Source organism: Pollachius pollachius, assembly GCF_949987615.1.
Source record: "Pollachius pollachius genome assembly, chromosome: 3".
NCBI lineage: Eukaryota > Metazoa > Chordata > Actinopteri > Gadiformes > Gadidae > Pollachius > Pollachius pollachius.
Genome location: NC_136936.1, coordinates 21,692,402 through 21,704,901, shown reverse-complemented (window position 1 = coordinate 21,704,901; position 12,500 = coordinate 21,692,402). Strand labels below are relative to the sequence as shown.

General features: G+C 43.8%; 1 protein-coding gene across 1 annotated transcript in view; it reads left to right on the top strand.

Moving 5' to 3' along the window:
* The window catches only part of mtnr1ba (melatonin receptor type 1Ba), a gene marked incomplete at both ends in the record, with an annotated part of 40,579 nt that overhangs the window by 13,607 nt on the left and 14,472 nt on the right, over nt 1-12,500 (top strand). The gene's annotated exons all lie outside the window — the stretch shown is intronic.

Here is a 12,500-nt window from a genome sequence, read left to right as displayed (position 1 = left end):
GTGGTAGGTCATTTCACGTGGTTGCATATCACAGGTAGCTGGGAATATGTCAATTTTATATCCCCTTTTTGATCAAGGCTCTTGTTATTTAAAAGTAGGACTTTGTCAGAGCCAGGGGCAATATCCATAAAACAGTCAGAGTCAGTTCGGGGGGTCATGAGCCTTCCTGAATATTGATGAAAATGTGAGCTACTGCCACACACACTAACTTGAAGGCACACTGTCAATACCGCCTGGTCGTTTTGTAAGAGGGAATGGCAAAGAGACGCACAGCACACAACTTTACAGCTGAGTTTGAAATAATGAAATGTATGAATACTTTTATAGCAATGATATGCAAAAATATGTTTTCTCTGTGCGGCTAAAGGTGTGTAAAAGCTTTGCAGAACATTGCTTTGGGCGTTTTTATGAAATTAATGAATTTCTGTGAGATTACTGTTGCTTGTTCTCCAATGCTAGCTCAATTAATTACGCTCCTTATTGTGCTGCATTTTGCAGTACATAATGCATCAAATGACTTAAAGGACAGATTTCCGCTAATAAAAAGGGCTTCTCTGATCCTTTCAGCGTCTGCCAGCTTTTGAATAATTATTTTACTAGCAGCGTTTTTTAGATTTTAGGACTCTAATGCTTATACTTTGCTTTGGTTTAAATAACCACATGAAAGCAGAGATGTTCTCTCTGTATTTTGGTCAAAGGTAAAAAGCTTTGGTAAAAGCTCCTCTACGATGGCTTCATCCTGGCCTGTCAGCTTCCATATTTTATTTAACATTGAGAGAGGCTTCGTCGGCAAACGATTACAATGCAACGGAGATGACACACTTTGGGAAGTGTGTGCCATCCACTCCCTCCAAGGTCAGTCGAGGTGAGTGACCTTGTGTTTATTTGGTTTTCAATGAGAACAGATGTATTCAGATCGTAGATTTTTGAATATTGACCTTTTATGAAGCCAATGGCATTAGCACACATGGTATGTGTGCTTATGATACACACACACATGGTATGTGTGCCGATGTGTTGCCATTAGTTCAGCAATTCGGTTTTTTGATTAAACAGCTGAAATATCTCCCAACTCTTTCCTGGCTGGTTGGGTGCGCTTGTGGCCAAAACCATTTCAAAAAGTTCACAGACCTGTCCCTGGACCCATTGTGTGAGTGTGTGTTTACGTGTCCGTTTGTGTATGTGAGTGTGTGTGTGTGTGTGTGTGTTTGTGTGTTTCAGTGTGTTTGTGTGTGAGTGTGCGTGTGTGCGTGTGTGTTTGTGTGTTTTTGTGTGTGTGTGTGTGTGTGTGTGTGTGTGTGTGTGTGTGTGTGTGTGTGTGTGTGTGTGTGTGTGTGTTTCGGTGTGTGTGTGCGTGTGTTTTACTAGGCTTTTACTTTTTCCAAAATTGCAGCGGTCCGAAGTACTTCTGAAGTACTACTGAGTGCCTTTGGGGCTTCAATAACGGCTTGAATATTTCAAAGAATAAATCCTCCTGCTTTCTCAAAAGGCTTGGCTGTTAAACTGTTAAACTGTTATTCCTGAAGTTGAAGGATCACCTGCTTTGTTCCAGTGCAACAACTCGCACAGATTTAATTTTGTTTCATCAATACAGACCTAGGAGTTTTAAAATTACCTGTCTCACTTCTCTTCTCTTTTAAATTATCATCTCTAGCGTAACGTCTCTCACATATACTAGCACAAACAAACAGAAACAAGCAAGAACATCCACAAGCATGCGCGCATACACACTCTCTCGCTCGCTGGGCTTGCTTGCTCCATGAATCAAGATTAGTCGGATAGCCCCTTCACACTCACTTGACCTTTATAAACGTGTGTCTGTGGAGGGGTAATGTACGTGTGTATCTGTGTGTGTGTGTGTGTGTGTGTGTGTGTGTGTGTGTGGTAGCGGTAGGCATTTCTTTTCGTGTGTGGGTGAGTGCGCTCACATGTGCCGTTTGTGCTTGCAGGCGACATTCCTCTACAGTGGAAGTAAGGTCACCCTGTCATTTTAAGTGGCAGTTATTGAGCAGTATGGTGTAGATTGGTAGTGTAACACTATCACCCTCCACACACACACTTACTAATACAGGGAGTAAGAGGAGAAGTAGACAGAAGGGGATGTAATGGTGGGGGTGAACAAAACACACCCATACACACACACACACACACACACACACACACACACGCACACACACACACACAGAAACTCGCATAGACTCATTCTGACAAATCCATGACGCTATTGCCTTTTGCAGTGTGCCATTGCACTGCCATAAAAACACTAATAGTATAACATTGTAATGAACCCCTTTTGGTGAAACCAATAAGCTGGCACTGTATTCAGTACACAGTTCTTTACTGGGACACAGATACACACGCATACACACACAGTCCCTTGTCACTGTGCTGGTGCTTTTGCTTGTTCACAATCCACACACTCAAGGTGTCGCGGGTGTTTGCACGCGTGTTTGTGCTGCAGTGGCCGTTGGGCACTCCAGCCACCCTCTAAGATGACTTTGAGGGGTGTCAGCAGTGTCTCGTGGGGTCAAACATCACATGAATTCTCCTCAGTGTCACCGGAGGGCTTATCAACCCCCAACACCCCCTTCTCCTGTACCCTTCTCCCTTTGGGCTGAACAATGTCCTGCTGGCTGGAATATGGTTCAGGCCGGTTGACTCATCGCCTGCCTATACTCCACCGCCTCCATCTTGCTCTAGTATTCAGCCCGCCTTATGTACTTTACCGTGGTAGCCATGGCAATTTCGGAGATATTTTCCTGATCACATATCACATCTATTATGTATCAACATTTTTTTAAAGCTAAGTGAGGGTCTTTTTTTCTCTACCATGAGTTGAAAAGAAAACCAGAGGTATGTAGGTCAACATCCACCCGCCTGTTCTCCAGGACCAAATCTAATATGCATCTGAAAGGGAACGATCCTGCACTTGCCCATGTCTGCTGACCGCCACGTCTTTGTTGATATCTTTTGATCATCGGATCTGGGATTTTACCCAACCATCTTTTGATTCACATTAAAAGAGGGTGCAAGTGTGTACGTGTGTGTCTGTGGTACACCATTTCAAGTATGAAGTGCTTGTGAAAGCTTTGGTAATCACACAAGCAGGCAGGCAGGCAACACACACACACGCACACACAAACACATACGCATACACACAAACACAGGGGGGCGGGGGGGTTTTGGGACGGGGAATGGATGTGAAAAAACTAGGAAAGAATGTTTTGGGCTTTATCAAATCAACTTCAAATTAATATCAGGAACACTAAAGCCCACTATGAAGGAACTCTATAAATTTCTTACTAAATTACTTACTAAATAACTTACACCCATACTTTTAGAGTGGAGGGGCTGTGACATCCAAATAGTTACGCACCACAACAATTTTGTGAATTTTGACAAAATGCATCACACACCTTGGCGTAATACTCTAAGTGTCCAAGGAGCGTATCCCTCACTCAGACGTGGACATCAATATATACCACTGTCCGTGACTCGTTGCCTAAAATACATTTTAAAGTTCCAAAACCTGTCCCTGGACCCATTGTGTATGTGTGTGTTTGTTTGTTTTGGTCTGTGTTTGTGTCTATGCGCATGTATGTTTGTCCATGTGTGTCTGTGTGGGGCTTAGGGTTTTACTTTCTCCAAAATTGCAGCAAGCTGAAGTACTTTTGAAGTACTTCTAAGTGCCTTTGGGTATTCAATAAGAGCTTGAATGTTTCAAAGAATCTATTATACTCCTTTCTCAATGGCCATGGCTGTTACAGCAAAACAGTGTTATTCCTGAAAATGATGGACCACCTGCTTTGTTTGCTTCAAAATGGCGTCATGGTTCCAGTGTAACAACTCACACAGATATCATTTTGTTTTATCAATACAGATAGGTACCTTTAAGTTACCTCTGGCACATTTCTCTCCTCTTTTGACACAACACGTAGACTAGGTGCGGAACGGATCACAAAATTCACGGTTCAGTTCATATCACTGTTTTGGGGTCACGGTTTTCGGTTTGGGACGGTACATTTTAGTTAAAGAAGAGGAAGACAAAAGTGTCTATTATTTTTTACTTATATATACTGTATCTATATATACTGTTTATACACATATTATAGGGTTATCCCAAAATGTTGTAAAATAGGGTAGTAGCAACAAAGACATTCAATTTCTGAAACTGTCTAATTGGTTCAAACACCCGTTTTACGGGCAAAAGAGCAAAACTGCAATATCACCTGAGTGCTGTGTGCAGGAAGTAAGTGGCATTCAGAACCACGTGTATTCTGAGTCCTGAAGCCATGGAGGGTCGTGTCAGGCAGCGTTGATTGTCTTGTTCTGTGGTCAATACAATGAGTGGTAATAGGTTTCAGCAGTGTTATAGGTTAGAGCTCAAGTTATAGCGTGGCTGTATGGCCTTTAGTGACAACCACTGTTGGTTGTCGGGTGCTTGGATAGACGGTTGGTTGAATGAATAGAGGCTGGATGTGCCTGATGGGATCCGGGAATGGCGATTTATTTAGCTGTCAGGTTGAAGTGACTCTTCCACGTCTTCGACTCTAATGGAATAGGTGGACACCCCTAAAAGAGCATTATTGGAAGTCAGTACTGGGTTTGGCTGAGACCAGGAAGACACAGGACAGGGTGAGGTGATGTGAACACTGTGGAGAAGAAAAGAGGAAGGAGGTGTGATTGGATGTGGTGTTTTGGGATAATGGGGAGATAGGGTGGGGGGGTCTCAGGGGCAGGTGTCACCAGTGGTTCAATCAATAGGATTGGATGGCGGACAGGTGCCATGGCAGTTCCAGCTGAACGGACATGGGAGAAGGAGAGAAGAAGAACACAGATGGCATGGCCACACGATGGATAATAAAAGACTTAAACTCCACCCTCAGCCCCCGTCCCCATCCCCCATCCTCGTTGCCATCACTTAAAACATATGCCTGGTTGCCTCCTCTAAAAGATACATTACCCGGCAATGATGAACGATTTTTCAAATGGAGATGGCACTTTGGCATCCCGCTGACTGATGGTGTCAATTAAATGCAGTTAGTGGCTATGCTAATGCTATGCTGATGCCTACTCCAAGAAGGAATGAAGGGCTGGAGGACACCCTAAACAAACTCCATCTCTCCAGCGCCAACCACGTCCAGATCCACAGAATGCAGAAATGTGGCCAAATTTCCAATTTAGAGTTGGGTGTGTGTATGGTAACGCAATGTGCTTCCCAGTCAAACAGGTTATAAGCTCAGCGCAAGGTGTAGGAGATGCGGTTGGATCCTTGATTTAATTGGATTGTACACAAGGCAGCTGTGTCTTTCTGGCATTGCATGAGGTGGAAACATTGGATGATGATATTGGTTGAATGTTAAGCCTGCCGTGTGTGTTTTTTTTTCCTTCAGTTGCAAAGATTATGAGCTGTAGAATCGTTTAAAAGATTATCCCAAAGCACACACTGCTCATTTGACAATCTTTGTAAATATTTGTTGCGTGATCCATTTTTTATTATTATGTGTATTTTGGACAAGCAAATTCAAAATCATTCTATTGCGTCTGTTCTTGTGGCTGACATGAACATGTGCTTTGGATTTTGATTGAACTAATAATGATGTAACATGGGGTGTAGTAAACAAGAGTGGTTTCTTTGAGGGCTCTTGTATAAAACCATCCAAATGTCCAAAAAGGAAACCCTAAAAATGTCAAACCTCAAATGTTGATCACTCCAACAATAGGCTCTGGAGATAGATTTACGGTTTTATAACCTCCTTCCCTAAATCATTTAGGGAATTGGGAATGATGAGATTTTCTTTTACATATATTCAGCAGCTGCCCTGAGAGAAGGCCTGCATGCAGACCGAGCGGCTTTGGAATTGATATTGATTAACTCCACAGAACCTTGAAAGGTGCTTCGTAGTGTGCTGCATAAGAAAGAAAGTGAGCTCTGGCATTTCTCTTCCCCGTTACATGGACTGCAGTTCACCTCCTGCACGGACCACAGTGAACAAGGATATGACCGTGAGTTTGAACTTTGATGGTAGAAGCTTTTTTCTTTTGAAAGGCTGGTAGTGTCCTTGAATATATTTTATCTGCAGAAACTGCCTCATATTGTTGTTTGTGTAAGCTCAATATACAATTTGTTTGTTTGTTGATAAAAATACAACACAAAAGTATGTTTAGTTAAGTTACCCCAGGTCTGATATACATGACCGTGGTGTGTGGGCATTGGACAACATTGTGAACAGTCAGATAAAGAAGTAAGGGATTTTATGAGGGTGGTTACGGAAACATAGAGTCCTACATGATGAATTTTTCAAACAATTACTCGACTATATGGCTTGAAATGGGTCGACCTCTAGGTTCTTAGGGTACTATGAGATTCAAGAGAACATAAGGAAGACCCCTGAGACAGAATGGTGAAACCTCTGGTCTCTCATAGAAAGCAGATGGTCTGGGGGGGGCCTCTATTTTAAAAGTTGTAAGTCTTCTTTTGCCAAGCAAAGGCAGAAGTGATCTATAACATGTATACATCGGTCTATAAACTTGTCCTCCTTGAACAGTCCTTGAGTAAAGCTTTCGCTAAACCAAACCCATTTGTTTTTATGTTGCCTTTAAGGGCATCTGTAGAGCGCTGATCTATAAAATTCCCTGGACAGATTGACTCCTTGATGGGCATGTTTTATTCTAGAGACACGTTCTAGTTCAGATATTTTGATTAATTAGTGTTTAACACTCTTAACCTTGATCCGAGATTTAGTGGAAGCGGAGCGTGTTGCCCTGCCGCTGGGCCTGAATAAAGAATGAACTGACACTCCAGCCCCGGAAAGTAACCCTGCAAAATGCTACTGCTCTCGGAAAGCCCCTCATCCAACACACACACACACACACACACACACACACACACACACACACACACACCCCACCGCTACCTCCCCCCTGGCAGCGATAAACACACACGCGGCGATATGCGATATTCACACGTCGCTCAATGGGAATGCTTTCGGTTTCTGAGAAACCAATCAGGAAGATAACTATTTCTATAGTTATCTAAAAAGAGATCCTCTTGGGTTGATCACCTTGATGTGACAACTTCACAGTGGTCTATTTTGCCATAAATAAATGAATAATGAATGGATATCGAGCAAACACATACAACTCATTATATATAACCATGGCATTAGAATGCGTCTCCAGTGTCCAGATAGGCACCACGAAGGATCCAGATGTTTTTATACTGAGATATCACCCGCCACTGTTGGTGATGTGAATTTCCTCCTTGTCAAATTAATATTTGATATTGTGGACTGGTACTATCACGATTCAGTCCCCAGCGAGGGAAACTAATGATGAGGTGCTGCTGGATTAGCCCCTGCACTCTGTATGAACCACATGAACACACTACGGAGTCACGTTCTGACCCCATGGCAGAGCACACAGGGCCGACACTAACCACACTAATACTCTGTTGCATGTATTAATCATTGGGATTCTGGATTACACAGAGTGCAGGGGAATGTATTTCAATTCATAGACAGTCAGATAATAGGGAGCAGTTATGCAGCAGTCGTTATGGCTGGATGTTTTTACTGATATTTGAGATTAAGTAAAAAGTATACTGGTGCTGATGAGAAGAAGCCAAAATTGGGAGACTCTCCAGGAAGCTGAACCCCAAATGCTTTATGTTCGCATTGGGGATCTGGATTCATCTCCACTTGTTCCGGTGATGTCCGATTAATATGGGAGTCATCAGCAGTGTCATGTCTGACACTCCCTCGTCCTTGAGGGCTTCAATCAATTCAGAGCCAGTACCCCTGACTTAGCACACATGGAAGAATAGAATAGCTTATGGAATTGACCCATCGGTTGGCGGTCACTCCTCTTCTATAGAAGCTGTCTGTGTGGCGGCCCGGGCTAAGACTTCTTCGCATAATCATTTGTCAAGGCTTTGTTTTACATCTGAACGGTTGGTCTATGGAGGCTCCCTGCACTGTATAATGTCTAGCACTCTCCATCTCTACCCAGTGCCTCCCCCCAATGCTGGTCTCGCTGTCGCATTACACAGCTAATGCCTATAATGGCATTAGCTGTGTAATGTGTCAGTGTGGGAAGCTAGGAGGAGGCCGAGGCTGTAAGGATTGAACCCCTGCTGCTGTTATTTGAACACTTTATTATAACGTGAAACACTTGAGTGTAGATCACCAGCCCGCTGTGCCGATAATACACTGATGGCCTGGTTTATCGGAGGGCTCTTCAGAATGATTCATCAGTGCGCGAGATACATCTTCAAACACCATCATGCAGGAGCAAACAAGGTTCTTCTTTGACAGCACCACTGTGGCTGAGAGAGATCCCTAGCCAACCATTCAGAGGTCTTATGCATATTACAAGGCTCTGCTTATTGCATATGACAATTTTCAGCCTCAGACTTACTAAGAGTACCTCGGATGACGCCATGGCATGGCGTAGCCAATGTCAGATGTTATATAAAAGAGTATTACGCAACTAAGACATACACCTATAATAAGCGAAGCCGGCGGCGGAGTTCACTTCCTCGCAGAGCTGTATACGGCGTTCACAAAGAGTGGATATATAGGGAAAGGATTGATATTATTGTGGCACACCTCTTTATCGTACCTCTTACTTATCTGAACACAACTCAATTTAGGTCAAGCTCAATTGAGGACTCCATCTAAGACCTCAGGTCCTCATCCGCAAAACGTTGATTCATGCAAATCTCCAATATTTCCATTCAGATTCAGTTCATTTACGTAACATGTCTCACGCTTTCCTTGATGGCGTTGTTATGTAAAAGCAGATGCAACTTAGAGAGACTTGGCCAAGGGACAGCAGAAAGGAGGATGAGTGTTTTGTTGAAACAGAGAGAAAAAGAGAGGAGACAGGATAGATTAAGACTACATTATTAACGGCAGGCCTGCGGGAGTTTGGCTTAGTTAGAGGGAGTGGAGAGAGTCAGCCGATTGCACACCTCCATTTGGCAAGCATCAAACAAATACAGCCTGATAGCAAAAGAGCCACAGCCCAGAAAGAGATGTCCCCGACGATGGAGGAAGAACTTCTGCCTGCCACACCTCTAACCCACAGCCTCCAGCTGCTCCACCCCAGCCCCCAGTAAGAACACCGATGCTCTCTCTTTCTCTCTCTCTCTCTCTCTCTCTCTCTCTCTCTCTCGCGCGCGCACTCTCTCTCGCTCTCTCTTGCTCTCTCTCGCTCTCTCTCCATAAGCAATATAACTCGATAAAAGTCAACTCATTCTCTAAACTGTGAGAGCACTGTCTAGACTATTTGTTTTCTCTAAGCGGAGTTTGAAAGGTTCTTAAACAGTTTAAAGAGAGAAGCATTCAATACGGCCCTTGACAACTGACAAGGTTAACTGGTTAAAGCTAATCCAAAAGGCTTAAAGTAAGGTTGACTGGCGACACCCCTCAATGAGCGTTCCGGATATGGTCTGACTGTTTGAGGCCGTGTTCAAATGCAACAATACCTTATTTCCTGCCCAGGATTGATGAAGGACTGATGAATTAAAGCATTTTGGAAGTGGTATTCATCTCAGCGTTCCACAGAACTAAGAGGAGTCAGCAATGTCATGTGTGATACTCTCTTGTCCAAGTGGTTTTCTGTCACTGCAGAGTCACTACCCCTGACTTAGCGAAAATTACCCTCTCGGCTTATGCAATGGACTCATTTGAGACTCCTTAGCACAATCGTTTGTGTCTTTGCTTGATTTTTTTTCATCAGAAAATACAGCTACCTGCACTGTAGAATTTCAAACAAATTTCATCTGTTTCCATTCCCTGACCTTAATGCTGTTCTTGCTGTCACATAACATAGCTAATGCTTAGAATGGCCCTACTATGTCCACATGACTCCTCCCCTTTCTACCTTCTTCGTAATGTGATATAATGCCATAACACAGGATAGCATGCTCAATTCATATGTTCTTCATTGAAACCTTAACAAAACAACAACTGTGGGTACATACATTTGCGGCGTATTTTTTTATTCACATCGTCACATCGTCAAATGTATGCCAGCCGTCTATATTTAGCCCTGTTGTTGGGTTGGGCCCTGCCAATTCCACATGACTAGCTTGTGGCGTTGTCAGCAAGGTCCTGCGCCGAATCGTCTGCCATGTTGCATCAAGGAGGGCGCGCGCAGGGGTGAGCGCAAGTCCCATTAGGGACCCTGCTGCCGCCGAAAAGTTTCTCAGCAGAAGTAGGACAGCTTTTTCAAATATTCAGTGTAAAGACAAAGAGAGAGCGAGATGGAGTAGGGGGGAGGGAGAGAGAGACTCGGAATGTGCCAGGAAGAAGGATTCTAACGTGCTATTGGAGGGTTTAGCAAGAAGACAAAAGGTCAAGGATTATTATTCCTTGGAAACTCTGAACCTGTGGACGGGCGGCGTGAAGGCAGCGCTCCTCGCAGGTAGCAGAGCTCGTGATCAGGAGGAAATCAATACCGTTGGGCGATACCTCATAATAAAAATATCTGGCTCCTTCCTGGTGCCTATATCTGGCCCCCCTTAAGAATGTTTCCTCCTTTCTCCTTAAGACTGTTTCCTCCTCACTGCCGTTCTTATATCAGTGCATTGTATAAAAAATGTAAAATGCGAATGTATGTGGATGTCTGCACTTTGATCGTGTCCTTGTATCTCGGGGGAGGACAGTGATACGTCTGGGTCACGGTATTGCGTCACATGTGACATTACACCGCTGAGCTGCTAGCTGTCCACACGTCTCACATGTCAGGCCATCCACCGCCCTCACATTTCAACACATATAAAGTTAGGTATCAGCGTTGGCTGTCCAATGTGTGGGAGGAGATGGTGGGTAGATGTGGTATGTGGTGGTGGTCGGTGCGGGAGACCACCGGTGTCACATATCGCTCTGTGTGTTTATTGCGGCCACTGGGGGAGGAAGGGTTTTGGAGGGTGTGTGCAGGGTTACCCTCCGGGGCTCGAGTTTCACTTGATTCCTTATTCAGACCCAGCAGTGGGGAAACCTCCACTATATCTCGGATAAGGGTGTGTTAAATATTACAAGATGTATAGAATGTGATGCAAGATTTTCCTCAGTGCCAAGGTTATTCCAAGTGAACATCCATGGCCAATAGGGATGGGCCGATGGTCGATTCTATCGACTATCGACAATAGATGGATTCCATCGTCGATCATACCAAGTTGACGATGATAAGGCGTTTTTTTTTTTTTGTAATTGTTTTTTTTTATTTCCAGAAAAACAGCACTGTGGTGTGCTGTCTGTGGTGTGGTGGCTTATTTTACAGCTTTAAAAGCCCCGCAAATTGTAATTGAAGTTAACTGGCACAGTTGGAAACACTCCGTACCGCTGACCTGACGTATTCACTCACTGCTACGAGAGGAGAGGAGAAGGGAGGGGCTTGAAACCTACCGATCACACTCCGCTGCATGTCACCCTGAAAAACTGATGGCCACTCATCTATGGACACTTATGATCCGATTAGATTTCTAAACGGAATAGATCTATTCCAATCATGCAATGTATTATATATATGGCATTTACAAAGGTGGTAAGCGTACGTCCGTATGTCTCGCGCACAACCATTATGTTGGTCTGGACTTATATGTAAGGTATACATTATAGTATACATTATCCCGCTTATTACACGGCTCCTTGCCAAAACGAAACAATATCTTCACACGGTGTGTCTTTTTACAATTATCATTGTAGTGTTGATCAACAGAGAAATAGTCCGCCAAAGACGTCGCTTAGCAACCAGACACGCTAGGGTTGATAAATTACCGGGACATGGAATTCTATTCCGATCAGAGAACTGTATTCCGATTGAGGCGTATATATGATCATTTTTTATTCCGATTGAGCTATTCTTCCACCTCTAATCGGATCAGGAGTGTCCATAAATGCGGCTATGTGGCGGAGCTATTGCGCGCGCGTGTGTGTGTGTGTGTGTGTGTGTGTGTGTGTGTGTGTGTGTGTGTGTGTGTGTGTGTGTGTGTGTGTGGTTGTGTGTGTGTGTGTGTGCATGAACGTCCGCACGCTCTGGCGTTAAAGGAAATCAATGAGAGCAACTGAAAACTATGCCGGTAAGAAACTAAAACTGTGATTCTGAATAAAGTATAAAAGCTATTGAAATTTCGTTTAGATATCATTGAAGATACAAGTGTCTAGATTCGTTCATTGGTTTGAACGAAGGTAAACGGTTGAAAAATGAATTGGTTCTTGAATGATGACACAACGACTGTGTCATCATGACAGCACCGCCGGCACCGACGTATCGAAACTTAAATCGGTGGAGGCTCACGCTGGTCCAAGGGGAAGACCATCCCAAAAATAAAACGTCATTTAGACTACTTATCCATGGCAAGACTGCAATGGTCAGCGAAAGTAATGTGTAACGGGATGGGCTGATAAAGGTTAAGGGACGCCCTTGTGTCAATGTCACCTTGAAGAACACAGTCAGCAGAATGTCTATGCAATAATTTGATTTCTAAAACT